This window comes from Malania oleifera, chromosome 6 (genome assembly GCF_029873635.1).
Source record: "Malania oleifera isolate guangnan ecotype guangnan chromosome 6, ASM2987363v1, whole genome shotgun sequence".
Classification (NCBI taxonomy): domain Eukaryota; kingdom Viridiplantae; phylum Streptophyta; class Magnoliopsida; order Santalales; family Ximeniaceae; genus Malania; species Malania oleifera.
Genome location: NC_080422.1, coordinates 41,312,023 through 41,327,788, shown reverse-complemented (window position 1 = coordinate 41,327,788; position 15,766 = coordinate 41,312,023).

Sequence of the window (15,766 nt, the reverse complement as noted above, 5' to 3'; positions counted from 1 at the left end):
CAACACTATATCAACAGGACTTTTCCCGCTCTCCTATTTGGGGCTCCTAAAAAAGTTTATAAAATTTTAAGGGTGAGACACCTCTCAGTAAGGGAAATAAACTAATACCAGTGTGTGGAAACATGAGTATTTCATATTCTACATATACCACACATAACATATTCAGCACTGTTTTGTCAAATTTGGGAAAACATATATATCATCAAAACATGGCAGAACATACTGCATTTTCATAAATATATCTCATCTCATATAATAATAATAACACAAAAACATTCCTGGTAGGTTAGCTGGCTGTTGTCATGTATTACCCCCACATGACTGGATTGTGTGGCCCGAAGGCGGGACTTGACAATGGTTGGCCGACCACTGCCAAGTCAAAAGTACAGTTTGTAAGTCCGATGGGTCTACCTAACCTGGTCCGTACACCAGGGGCGATCACACACACTTCTTAAAAACCATATCAACCATCCAATCTCACACCACTCCGTACAGTGGCGTTAACACAAATATCATGATCACGAAAACCATGGACACATAGTAACGGTACCATGCAAGTCCTAGCCTAAACCAAGCCAACCAGGTTCTAATATCATATAACATATACTAAAACTGTGATACATGGATATCTCATATCATTAATTATTAGATCAATCATATCATTTTGCATATATACGTATATCATGAAAATCATCGGCATGTGCGCCAGTATTACACATTTTATCATAGCTCGGCCCGTACGCTGGCAAATCATAGCACAACTCGTATGCTAGCAAATCACATCCATAGCACGGCTCGTACGTCAGCAAAATATATCATAGCACAGCCCGTACGCTGGCAAATCACATCCATAGCTCGGCCCGTACGCCAGCAAAATATATCCATAGCCTAACCCGTACGCTGGCAAATCATACACATAGCTCGGTTCGTATGCCGACAAATCATATATATAAAAATATCGGCCCGTATGCCAATTTTCCATTATAAAATTTTGTATCATTCACATTCCCAGAAAACAGTATTTCATACCATTTATACTCATGCCACACTAACAGATTTTCACATATTCAACATACCATCATTTTTAACAATATTTTTTCCAAATATAGATCATATATAAATATATTTATTTTTCCTGAAACCAGATGCTATAATCGTATGCATATTTTCAACAAATACTAGCTTAATTTATCCCTTTACCGTATTCCTGAAAAGCCCCTAAGAAAATCTGTCCCGCACCCGAAGGGTTCCCAACTCAACACCCTGGAAACAACATTTCCTAGAATTAAAGTTCAGTATTTCTACACGTATATCACTTTCCTCAACTGTCAAAAATCCAAATATTGAGTATAAAGCCTTACCCTAGATTTGAGATGATTTCCAACTCAACCCCATCGACGATCTGCTCCGGCAAACTTGCAGAAAATTTTCCCAGAAGCGTCGTGGTAGCTTCCGATAGTCAAACTGGCAGAAATCTGACCCGAAATCAAAGAAAGAAAAAGAGAAAACTGAAGGGGAGAGAGAGAGGAGAGAGATTTCTTAATTTTGAAGTAAATTCTGGATTTTTTGTATATATATATAACTAGATTCGTCGACGAGTCACGTCATTTGTCGACGAATCCTTCAATAATTTCATCGACAAAATTCAGTCCTCGTCGACGAAATTCAGTCGGCTCAAACCTCTCTCGATATTTTCTTGTCGATGAATCCCCTGTGTTCGTCGACGAATACTCTTATGCCTTCGTCGACGAATCCCCTATGTTCATCAACAAGGCCCTGATAACTTTCCCCTGGTTTTTCCTTCCAAAATGCAATGTCGTCGATGAACGCGAAGCATTCGTCAACGAAGTCGACTGCTTCCTTCTGTTTCCGGTTTCCATTCCCCTTTCTTTTATTATTTAAATACCATTATTCTTTGGGTCGTTACACATATGATTGTATCTTGTTAAATCTTGACAACCTTAATTTTCTTAATCCAACTATGGATTCCATAAAAGGGTACACTAGCTCTCTCTTAGGTTTTTGAGGTAAGATAATCCTTCTATCTCTAAATTGAACTATTGTGAGGAATCCATGGTGACTCAATATTTAAAAGAAGGGTAATGAAGGCAAAGTTAAAAAGACTATTATTCAATTTTGTGATCATCCATTGCTACGTAGGTATAATTCATAGAGCGAGTGTTTTGAGGGTGTTAGTACCTTCCCTTGCATAATATTACCCCCAAACTTGATTTTGAATCATAGGCCAAATGGAGACCATTATTTTAGAGAAAAAGGCATGAAAATTTAGGTAAAAAGGAAAAGTCAAAGAGAAGATGGATATGTAGGAAGTCTTAAAGAGAGATGAAACTTAAACAAGGTGGCTTGAAGGATTCATTATTGGAGAATTGTATAAGATGGGTATTCTTTGTTCTTTTTTTTTTTTATGATTGTTTAGTTGTTCTTGTTTGAATATGTTATTATGTTTGAAGTTGCATTTGTGTTCTTCCTTGCCTTGGTTTCATATATAGATTAGACTTTTGGATTGCCATGGTCATGCACCTCATTATCTATTGTTCTTCCTTTTTGTATTCTTCTTTTTTCATTTTTTTTCTTATTTCTTGCTTCTTCTTGCCTTTGTTTTTAGTGCTTGTTAAAATTTGGTTGTTGGTCAAGAGAGTTGGTCAAAGAATTGTACTAACTTTATATATATTGTCAGGTATCCTGGGCTTACGCACTAGACTAATCTCACGCCTACACCAGTTGTGCCATCAACCAACACGTAGGAGGTAAATCGCAGATGTGCACTTCAGGCGACAGGGTTTGAACCCCAAACTTCACCTTTGTCCAAGACCGTCTGACGCAAGTCCTTACCACTTGTGCTTATGCCTAGGGGCAAGAATTGTACTTACTTTAAATATATATGAGGTTGTTGTTGAAACATCTAAAAAGAGATGGGGGTTGGGAGAAAAAGGGAAAGAGAAAAAAATAAAGAAATAAAGCATCGACATCAATTGCCTAGTGATTGGGCCACTAGAATTTGGAGAAATAGCACCACCAACAACCCAACTTCCTAGTATAAGGTGCTCCAACCCCCTTGTAAAGTTCTTGAAAGGAAAGGGGTTTTTGTGCATGTTTTGGGGACCCGTTAGAACCAATGACAGTGGTATAATAAATGACAAAAACAGCAATAAAGTGCTTGTGGCTAATGGAGAGGGAGGTGCTCATGTGCACTTGCTCGTGTGACATCTTCTATTTTTTTTTTTCTATTTTCATTTTCAAAATATTATTTATTTATAAATTGGTTTGAACAAGGAAAAAAATCATAAACATATTTTGACTTTTAGAAAATATAAAATTTTTATTGGCTCAAGTATTTACACATTGCTTGTATTATTAATATCTTTTGTGTGTGTGTGTGTGTGTGTGTGTGTGTAAGTATATTTTTGATTTACAAAAAAAATCTCAAAAAAATATAGAAATACCATAATTATTTTTAATAAATTGTTCATCATTATTATTTAGAGTTTTTAGGTGATTGTGATTGCTACTCTTATTAATATCTTATTATTTTGTTATTTTATCACTAAGAAAATCTAAAAAAATCTAGCCTGCTTAGTTGTGATAAGTATTTTCCATTTTTAAGTTTTTGGAAGAATTATAAAAATTTCAAGTTATTTTTTAGTTTTAAAAAACATTAAAAAAAAAAAGATAAATTGCACAGAGCAATTTTTTTTTTTTTTTTTTTTTTCATTTGTAGACTTCTAAATAATTTTAAAAAAAATACGTCTTCTTTTCTAATTTTGAAAAAAAAAAAAAAAAAAAACTATATAAGATGGTATGAAAAATCTTAGATTTTGGGATTTGGATTTGGTCTTTTGTGAATTTTGGAGAAACTCAATATACAAACCACACAAATCAAAATCTAAAATTCGAATTCCATGCTCCCGTAGAGTTAAAATCAAGAAAATAATGAAAATATGTTTTCTAATTTTTTTATATAAATTTAGAAAATTGTATAACAAAGAGGCATTTTTTTAATTATGTAAAAATAGAAGTGAAAATTAAATCTATTTTCATAAGAAAATGGTGCCCCAAAACCTTTTGTTATTGTTCATTTATTCCATACAAATGTTGAAAAAATAAATAAAAAGCTATTTTTTTGTAATTTTGAAAAATGCATGAAAAATGTTTTCCACAACTAAACAGACCCTGAAATTTTTCATAAAATTCAAAAAATTTCATAAAATTTCTAGGACATATTTCAAGGGTTTCTTAGGTTTCTTTATAAATCAGGGATTCAAATTTGTCAAAATTCATAAAAACAATTGAAGAAATGCAAAACAAATCACGAAATTAGGGTTTCCTTTTGATGATTATGAGTTAATTTGCTCTCTTGCTTTATTTGATGTATTTTGTTTCATATTTTAGCATGATGGCTTCTCTTCTTACTTCATTGATAGATCTATCTTCGTTAATCATGCCTTATCATATGGTTGCATCTTGTTAAATCTTGCAAAACCTAATTTAATCAATCTAACAACAAATTCCCTAATTGGGCACTAACACCCTCCTAGGTTTGTTAAGGAGAGCGAATCCTTGCATCTCTGAATTAGAATATCATAAGCACTGCAAAGTAACTCAAAAGAGAATGTAATTAGGGCCAATTCAATGATTGTTAATTTGATTTAGTGATCATACATTGCTAAGTAGGTACCTCTTGTATAACGATTGTATTGAGACCGCTAGTATCAACTTTAGCTTATAGACTGAATGGGGACTTGCCTTTCAGAGACTAGGCCTAGGTCTAACAAAGGATTTCTTTAAAATGGTAATAATTAGGTGGCCTAACTACACCAGGAGCAAACAAAAGTCAATGGCAACTTTGTAGAACCTTAAAAGATAAAATAAGACCAAATTTTTTTCGATCTCCATTCCTATCAAGGTAAAAAATCCCAAGTGTGCATGTTGAGATTTGTAGACACGAATATCTCTAGGTAAAGGATAATAGGTTCTATCCAAAGACTTTGGTAAGTAAGAAAGGATATCGAAAGGAATATGAAATTCATAAACCAACCGCTTAAGCATAAAGGTCCTTCAACTTTAAGGAACATTACTCATTTAAAGGTTCACTTAATTCATCCTTAAAGGTCCCCTCTAGAATCAAGACATCAAACCTAGGTCCTTGAGGGTTATCTATAAAAGGAATCAAGAGGGCAACCTTTGCCCTTATCGAAAGGTTGTCGTTCACTGAGAACTACATATTTTGGGCAAGGGCATGGTAGCAGATCCACCTTACTGAAATATGCCAACCTTGATTATCATAATTTAAAAGAGATATAGATAACAAAAGAAAAAAGGTTGAGGACAAAAGGTAAATTAATAACATATGATTTTAAGTGAGCACTTAATTTGTACATAAAAGGGTGTTGAGGGTGCTAAGTAAAGGAGAGGATTTGGAAGAAAACAACATGTAGTTTGTCAAAAAGAATGTAGGATTAGGTGGGGGGGGGAGAGAGAGAGAGAGAGAGAGAGAGAGAGAGAGAGATTATTGATAGAAAATGAAGGGTTACACTTAATCAATAAGAGAGTAAAGAGAAAAAAATAAAATAAAAGAAGGAATACTTCAACTCTTAAAAAAAGAGGAAGAAATAAGTTTGCATCCAATACATGGCAAATCCCAAACAATTAAAGATGCCAAATAATGAATAGTGCCTCTAACACACTCACATAGGTCTCAAGATCCCAAAAGAAGCAACCAAGACGTGCATAGATTACCCTACACCTACAGAAAGTGTTTCCCACCAAAACTTATGGTGGCAAAGATGTCATGTATATTAGACACATTGTAAACAATCATAACGCTAGCCTTGCCTAAAACACTAGTTATAAGCATCGAGGGGCAACTAAAGAGGTAAGCACACATAGTTATGTTAATGCTAAACTCTCTCCCTATCCATATTGATTTCCCTTCCCTACACTTTAAGCATAATGGATTTTCTCAAATCCCTACTTTAGTGCTTTGTGCATTCTTAAGTGCAGGCTATCTATTCTATATCTTCATCATTAGAGTGTTGCAGTGTATAGTTGATTCTTTACATATAAATATACATTCTATTGTGCATATTTAGGGGTTTTACACAACAAATTGGTATCAGAGCATTGTTATAATGACCTCTGGATCTTCATCTGCAAAATTTGACGTTGTCAAGTTTAATGGAACCAGGAATTTTGGTTTGTGGTAGAGAAGGGTGAAGGATCTCTTGGTGTAGCAAGGCATGGTGAAGGTCTTATACGAAATTCAACATGAAGTCATGGATGAAGCAACTTGGAATGAATTAGAGGCAAAGGTTGTATCAACAATTCGTCTGTGTTTGGCTGATGACGTGTTGTACCACATCATGGATGAGGATTTTTGGCAACATTTTGGTATAAACTAGAAAGCCGATATATGTCTAAGTGTTTATCAAACAAACTCTTTCTTAAGCAAAGGCTGTATTGGCTTAAGATGGTGGAGGGTCCGGATTTGAACCAGCATATCAACACATTCAATTAGATTATGAGTGATTTGGTGCATGTTTGATGTAAAGTTCGAGGAGGAAGACAAGGTGCTGATGCTATTAAATTCCCTACCTACATCAAACACATATGAAAACTTGGTTACCACTCTTACACGAGGTAAGGAAAGCCTAAATTTGGAAAAGGTAACAAAAGCATTGCTCAATTTTCATCAAAGAAAAATGGCCAGCGATGAAGATTCACATGGTAAAGAGCTTGTGGTGAAGAGTTATTAGAATGTGGAAGACTTAAGTCCCGGAGTGGATCTCGGCTGCAGTTCGGGAAAAGGAAGGACGTGAAATGGTTTAGGTGTGGTAAAATTGGGCACATAAGGTCGGAATGTCCAGCGTGGAAGAATGGAAATGCTGAAAATAAGTAGAGTCCCTCAAAATATGCAAATGTAGTGGAAGGAGACTTAGAATGCAGTGATAGGGACATGCTATGTGTTTCATCAGGTTTGGAGTTCCTCACGGATGATTCTTGGATCCTAGATACTGAATGCTCTTATCACATGACAACAAATAGAAAAATTGGTTCAACACCTAGAGGTCAATAAATATTGGTTGTGTTTTGATGGAAAATGATATTTCATGCAAAATATTTGGTATTGCAAATGTCAAAATCAAAATGTATGACGGTGTTGTAAGAACCATATGTGATATAAGACATGTATAGGGTCTAAGGAAGAATGTTATTTCATTAGGTACTTTAGATTGTAACGGATATAGTTACAAGTCTGAAAGTGGGAAAATGAAAGTGTATGAAGGCGACTTGATAGTGATGAAAGGAGAAAAGATAGCGGAAAATATCTATGCATTGCATGGTAATACGGTTGTTGGTGGAGCTGCAACTGTAGAATCTGAGTTAGATGTGCTATGACATATGCAGTTAAAGCATAAATGTGATTTAATGTATTCAGATGTTTGGGGATAGGTGAGGATAGCATCACAAGGCAAACATATGTTTTACATGGGTGTATCATTAAAGATCTTGGTTTATCTTATGTGGCATAAGTTTGATGTGTTTCACAGGTTAAACTTGTGGTTGAAGTGGAGAACCAGACCGGAAAAAAGATCCTCAAGTCAAACATTAAGATTGAGTACATTAGTTTTCTCCAAAAAGTTTTGTAAGTAGGGCAGGTTACATCCAAGGCTTGCAGGGTACTTCTTGGTGAAGTCAGTGAGTATGGCTTGTTTCTCATGTGACTGATCACCAAAGGTATTGCTAGATAATAGAGTTTCAAGTGAATTATGGGCAAGTTTTACAGTAGGCTACTCGGGTGTAAGTGGATGTTTACTGGTGCACTGTTCTAGTGATGGAGGATCTAGGCTTGGTGTTATGTCAAAACAATACATTTTTTTGGGGTATAAGAAAGGTGGGTGAAAGCTGGGTGATCCTGTGGCAAACAAAGGGGTGATTGAGGACATGATTTTTGATGACAAAGTCATAGGGCAGCGTAGTCAGGTAAAGAAAGAGAAACTCAAAAAACTGCGGCAATAGCAATCATGTAATTCAAATGGAGTTAGATACTCAGGGCAGAAATGCAGGGAGTTCTATCTCGGGTCAATAGTATCATAGTATAAATGAGCATGTGATGCAGGTGGAACAACAAACTCAGAGCAAAGATGACTTTGTTCATAATGCAGGGAGTTTAAGATTGAGAGACTAGTAGAATCACTATGGACTCATGTGCACTATCAAGACCACCACTCAGGTATAAATTTGGCATTTTAGAGTTTTAAGCATTCATTACTACCAGCTGTAAGGTTCCTACTATTTTTCAAGTTGCAGTGCACGACAAAGGGAAAAATAGATGGATAAGTGCTACGGTGGAGGGGATGAAGTCGTTGTATTTGAACCAGATGTGGGAGTTGGTGAGGCTTCTAGTGTGGAAGAGGGTGATAGGATGCAAAAAAGTGATGTATCTGTTGTGTGTGAATGACATTTTATTAGCTAGGAAGGCTTTGATCGAGGCTTATCAGTTGGGAACTCTGTTGAAAGGTTTTAACATGAATGTGTTGGGTATGGCCAAGAAGGGTCTTGGTTTGAAGATTCGCATGGACATGGTTGTAGGGAGATTGGTGTTACCTTAGGGTGGCTTTGTGGGAAGGTCTTGTTGGAAGCATAGGGTGAAGTTTTTGGGTGTAACATTTACAATTGAATCGGGGTTAATGGTAGCTGCCATTGGCAAGTTCAAGCAGCATTGCTTGGACTTGGTGTTTATCTCTAGTTGTTAGACGGGAGACAGTCCCAACCTAACGTCCTAAGTTCAAGGTGGAGCAACGGGTTTATGTTTTCGGTTTCTCCTAAAGGGCACATGTTCAATAAGGTGGAGATTGTTGTGAATTGTGGCTCACATACTGAGTGGATAACATACACAAAGGGAAAGCATGAAGGAAATTAAAACATACTAGGACAAACTGTCGACGATTTGGGGCAATGTTTGAATGGATTTCTATTTTGCCTAAAATCGTCAACTGTTTGGCTCGGTATGCCCAGGAAAAATTTCAAGTTTTGAAAGATAGACGTTAGTATGGTTAGGGTTTCGAGGGAAAACGTAACGACTTGCTTAATTTACTACATAATCAACTACATTAAATACTCTAATACCATTAATGTAAAGCATAACAAAGTCAACCCAAACCCGTGGGTAACGGGTACACACCTGTCATACACAGCGGACACCTAAGCAGTAGTAAATATAAATTTCATCCACCCAACCATATAACACAATACCAGAGTTACTTGCATTCCACTATGTTTCTGTAAATATATATATACAATCCTCAAAACATTCAAAGATAAAACTAGAATCCTACATCAAAAACCTACTAACCCTAGTTCAAAAGACTCATCCTCCTAATGGGGTAGTACAGCCGCCTCAACAGCATGGGGCTCGGTCCACCTGTCTTTCTGGGTTCCCTGAAATGGTTTAAGTTAGGGTGAGACACCTCTCAGTAAGGGAAATAAACTAAATACAGTTGTGTGGCAACATGAATATTTGTGTGCTATAATAAATATATACTACATGTCACATATTTGAAAAATTGATAATATCATAACTAGATAAACATGCAAATTCATAGTTATACTAAATCATACTGCATCTCACTATTCATAAAATCATCTGATATAACTAGAAATTCTGAAACTAACTAAGATGGATAGCTAGCCGATGTCATGTATTAGCCCCATGACGGGTTGTGCAGCTCGAAGGTGGGACCTGACAATGGCTAGCCAACCACTACCGAGTCAAAAATGTATGTAAGTACGATGGGCCTGCCACACCCTGGTCCGAACTGCTAGGTGGACGTCTACAACTCTACATTGAAAGCCACATCGACTATCCATCTTCCACCCCCTCTACTGGCAGGGGCAGTTAGCACAAGTCTAAACTGAACTGAACTGTATAGCTACGGTACCGTGCTCCTGATAACTGATATGAACTATCATATAGGTTTTGATAACATATAGTACATGATAATATTCTATTTTAACATAAATAAATTGATAGCATTTTCTGAATTATGTCATATCATAAATAATCACGGTCTTGCGCTGGATAACATATATAACTGCGACCTTGCGCCGAATAACATGCAAAACTATAGCCTTGCGTCGGCTATCAATCACGGTCTTGTGCTGAACATTTCATAAATACTTAACTGAGCATATGTACTATTTATCATATATTATGAAATCATAATTTCCTGTTTTATCATATTATTCCTGAAAATAACTGTAAAAATGTTTTTTCTGTAAATCTAACTTAACATAATATAATACACGTGAAATAATATTCATGCCACACAAACTAAATAAAATCATGAATTCTGTTCTCAAATCACATTTTCTGACATTTCGTACTAAAAATATATATTCCTATGTAACAGCGGTATTTTCCCAAATATGTATACATTTTCCCAAAGATACTCATACATAATACATGCTTTCTAAATTTAATCTGCTATTAAATAATAATAATTTTCATGGAAAAATTACTGTTTTAGTTTACTCCCTTACCTGACTACTGAAAAGCCCCTAAAATGACTAGTCTTGCACTCGCAGGGTTTCTCGTTCAACACCTTGAAAATAGCATTACCCCAAACAAAACTTCAGTATTTCTTCGAGTACTACCTATTTTACAACTATAGGAAAGCCAAATACTCAACATAAAGTCTTACCCTGAATTTGGGATGAAGTTCAAGTTAACCCCACCAATGATCTACTCCAACAGACTTGAAGAAAACTTCCCAGGAGTAGCGTGGGGGCTTTGGATTGTCGATCCGGCAAAGATTGGACCCAGAATCTTAGAGAGAAGGGAGGAAAACCGAAGAGGAGTGAGAGAGAGGAGTTGTGTGCGTGATTTCTATTGCAAAAATTGAGTTTAGGCTATTTATACACCTGCGGTCGTTGACGAGACACGTTATCTCGTCAACGAGGTCACAAAGAGAGTTTGTTGACGAATGCTTATTCCTCATTGATGAAATTCAGAACTAAAGATTGCCTCACAGTATCTTCTCGTTGATGAGACGCGTGTTCTCATCAACGATCCCATCAAGTATGTTCGTCGACGAACGTGTTGCGTTCATCGACGAGACCACTGTTGAATTCCAAATTCAATTTCCTTTTCTCTCCTCATCCTATTATTTAATTAATATAATTCATTAGGTCTCTACATTGTCTCCTTCTTATAAAAATTTTGTCCTCGAAATTTACTTTCTATATGATTCACCATCCCCTAAAACAAACAGTTTACTTATTTTATTACGTACCCTCACTTATGGCGGAGGAATATCGTGGTTACATTCAGAGTTCTGGGAGATTACATATACAAAATAAAATTCTCCCAAAACCAAAATACTACTTACTAACTAAATTATTACATACATTGACTAACCTGCAAAAGAAACATTTCATTACTACTTACACTTCCTGATTACAACTGAACTCTACTGAATAAATGCGGATATTTCTACCTTATCTGTTCCTCGAGTTCCCAAGAAACTTCTTCTATTGCATGATTTCTCCATAGGACTTTTAGTTTCTTATTACGTAATTCCTGCTCTTCCTGTCTAGAATATGTATTGGTACCTCCTTATAAACTAATGAATCACTAAGCTCTAATTCACCATAACTGATCACGTGAGAAGGATCTGGGACATATTTCCTCAACATGGAGACGTGGAATACGTTGTGTATCCTGGACAACACAGGTGGTAAAGCTAACCTATAGGTAACTGGCCCCACTTTCTCTAGAATCTCAAAAAGGCCAATGAACCTAGGGCTAAGTTTACCTTTCTCTCCAAATCTCATAGCCCCTTTTAATGGAGCTATTTTAAAAAACACATGATTGCTAATATCAAACTCCAATTTCCTGTGGCGGTTATCGACGTAACTCTTCTGTCGGCTCTGAGCTGCACTGATTCTATCTTTGATGAGCCGAACCTTATCACATGCTTGTTGTACTAACTCTAGTCCCATAACTCGCCATCCACCCATCTCATCCTAATATAGAGGAGAACAACATCTTCTACCGTAAAGTGCCTCAAACGGTGTCATGCCAATGCTGGCCTGATAATTGTTATTGTACGCAAACTCCACTCACGACATGAATTGAGTCCAACCACCCCCAAAATCCAGCACACATGCTCGAAGCATGTCTTCTAATATCTGAATCGTCTTTTTAGTCTACCTATCTGACTGAGGATGGAATGTCGTGCTGAAAGATAACTGAGACCCCAAGGCTTTTTGCAAGCTCCTCTAAAATCGTGACGTGAAACACGAGTCTCGATCTGAAACTATAGACACAGGCACACCGTGAGAACGAACTATCTCCTGAATATAAATCTCTGCCAGTCTGTTAATGGAGTAGCTAATCTTGATGGGAAGGAAATGGGTTGTCTTAGTCAAACAATCTACAATCACCCAGATCGCATTCTGGTCATGCAATGCCGATGGCAACCCTGAAACAAAATTCATAGATATATGATCCCAATTCCACTTTGGGATAAAAAGTGGCCGCAACTGACCTACTGGCTTCTGGTGCTCAGCTTTTACCTGTTGGCACGTCAAACACTATACTACATACTCAGCAATCTCCTTCTTCATACCACTCCACTAATAAGACTCTCGCCGATCCCTATACATTTTCATGCTGTCGGGATGAACTATGTACAAAGATCTATGAGCCTCTTCTAAAATGGTCTTTCTGATATCAACATCAGTAGGAACACATAATTTGGAACGGAACCTCAAAGTTCCGTCATCTGTAATACAAAATTCCTCTCCTTGAGCACTCTGTATTATGACCATTACCTCTGCTGATTCTAGATCCTTTTTTCTAAGCAACTTTAATCCTTTCCTGCAGAGTAGGCTGCACCACTAAACTGGCAATACATGCCTAATGATCACTCTTGACTAACTCTATGTCAAGTCTCTTTAGATCCATTATGATCGGATACTGAATCTCCATAGCTGCTAGCGCTGGTCCCACAAATTTCCTACTTAGTGCATTAGCTACCACGTTTGCTTTCCCTAGGTGCTAACTGATAGTACAATCAAAATCTTTAATAAGCTTCAACCACCTTCTTTGCCTCATGTTCAGTTCTTTATGAGTGAAAAAGTACTTTAAACTCTTATTGTCAGAGTAGATTTTGCATCGCTCGCTATACAGGTAATGCCTCCAAATCTTCAATGCATGTACTACTGTAGCTAATTCAAGATCATGGGCAGAATAGTTCTTTTCATACTCTTTTAATTGCCTGGAAGCATACGCTACCACTCTACCATGCTGCATCAATACACAACCAAGTCCCTTCAAGGACGCATCACTGTAGATAACATAACCTTCACCCCCTAACGGGATGATCAACGCTGGTGCCGTGACAAGCCTTTGCTTCAATTCCTAGAAGCTCTGCTCATAGCTGTCATCCCATTCAAATCAGACGTTTTTCCTAGTCAGTTGCATCAGAGGCCCTGATAACGCTGAGAATCCCTCAACAAAACGATGGTAATAACCAGCTAGCCCCAAGAAACTCTTGATCTTCTAGACATTCCTCAATCTAGCCCAATTCACTATCGCAACAATTTTACTAGGATCCACAAAAATTTCATCCCCTAAGATAACATGCCCCAAAAACACAACCTTCTCGAGCCAAAATTCACATTTGCTGAACTTGGCGTACAACTTCTTTTCCCTGAACGTCTATAAGACCTGCCTCAAATGCGTCTCATACTCCTCATAACTCCTCGAATAGACCAGTACATCATCAATAAAAATAACAACAAACTGGTCTAAATATTGGTGGAAGATTCTAGTCATCAAATCCATGAATATTGTAAGAGCATTCGTTAGACCAAAAGGCATAATAAGAAACTCATAATGACCATACCTCGTCCGAAAGACTGTCTTCAATAGATCTTCTGCCCTTACCTTTACTTGATGATAACCTGATCTGAGATCAATCTTAGAATAAACCTGTGTACCTTAGAGCTGGTCAAATAAATCATCTATACGGGGTAGAGGATACTTGTTCTTGATTGTCACCTTATTAATTTCCCTATAATCTATACACATCCTCATGGACCTGTCTTTCATTTTTACAAATAACACTGGAGCTCCCCACGGAGATACACTAGGTCGTATAAATCCCTTATCAAGCAAATCTTACAACTGATTCTTTAATTTTACCAATTCTGCTGGCGTCATTCGATAAGGTGCTTTAGAGATCGATGCTGTACCTAGAAGCAGATTAATAGAAAAATATACCTCACAATCAGGTGGCAAGCCTGATAGCTCATCTGGAAACACATCTGTAAACGTTTTTACTACTGGCGTACTAGTGAACTTCAATTCATTCCTGGTCATTTCCTTCACAAAGGCCATGAATTCTTGACAACTACTCAAGAGCAGTCTCCTCGCCTGAATAGCTAAAACTAAATAAGGTGGGGATTGCACTCGCAACCCTATAAACCTGAATTCTGGTCTTCTTAGAGGTTTGAATATCACTTCTCTTGAATGACAATCTATATTGGTAAAGTTAGCTGCTAGTTAATCCATGCCAAATGTTACATCAAACCCGTTCATGTTCAGCACTATCAAATCAGCAGACAAAATTTTCCCTCGGATATCAACTAGACAGCCCGGAGCACCCTACTACACCTCACTACTGACCTGGTTGGTGTAGTTACTAACAGTTCACTGGCTAATAACTGTGTTTCTACCCCACACAATTTAATAAGCCTCATACACACGAACGAGTGTATGGCTTCTGAATCAAATAATACAACAAATTTAAATGGAAGCATGCTAACCATACCTGTCAACACGTCGCCAGCTGTCTCAGCATCACCCGACGTAAAAGCAAAAAACTCTAGCTAGAGCCATATTCCTTTGTTGACCTCCACGAGGCACCTGATAGCCTCCTCGAGCAGGTCTAGGAACGGGAGCAGCTCCAATCTGAGTCTGACAATCTCTCATCATATGCCTTGACTCCCCTCATCGGTAGAAAATACCTTGCCCGACACGACACTCACCTGGGTGTCGCTTCCTACAAGTCGGGCAAGCTAGAAAATGTTGCATACCCTGAAACCCACGATTCCCTAACTCCTGCCTCCCATCCCTATAGTAGCCACCTCTCTTTGACGAACCACGACTGAGCCCTTGCTAGGAACCAGAAGGCGTGGATCTCTTCCTTTATCTCTGCTCCTCAGCCTCCAACCGTTCTCCAGCTTCTTCCATAGTTGCCCTGTCTACCAGCCCAGCAAAATCTTGCAATTTCAGTATCGACATTTGCTTATATAATTCTCTCCTCAGACCTTTTTCAAACTGTCTTACCTTCTTCTTTTCGTCTGGAATAATGTACGGGGCGAAGCGAAATAACTTAATGAACCTCGCCGCGTACTGCTGCACTATCTGTTGTCCCTGTTTCAAATTCAAAAACGCCTCAATCTTGGCTTCCCTGTACGAGGTTGGAAAATATCTATTGAAAAATATCTCCTTAAATCGCTCCCATGTCATCTCTATAGGCACTGTCCTCTGCTATTCCATAAGTTTCATTGTCGTCCACCATCTCTCGGCCTCTCTTGTCAATTTATACGTAGCGAACAACACCTTCTGCTCTTCAGTACACTGTAGCACTGCAAACGCTTTTTCAATCTCCTACATCCAGTTTTCAGCAACTGCAGGATCAATTCCTCCAGAGAAAGTCGGATGATTCATCTTAAT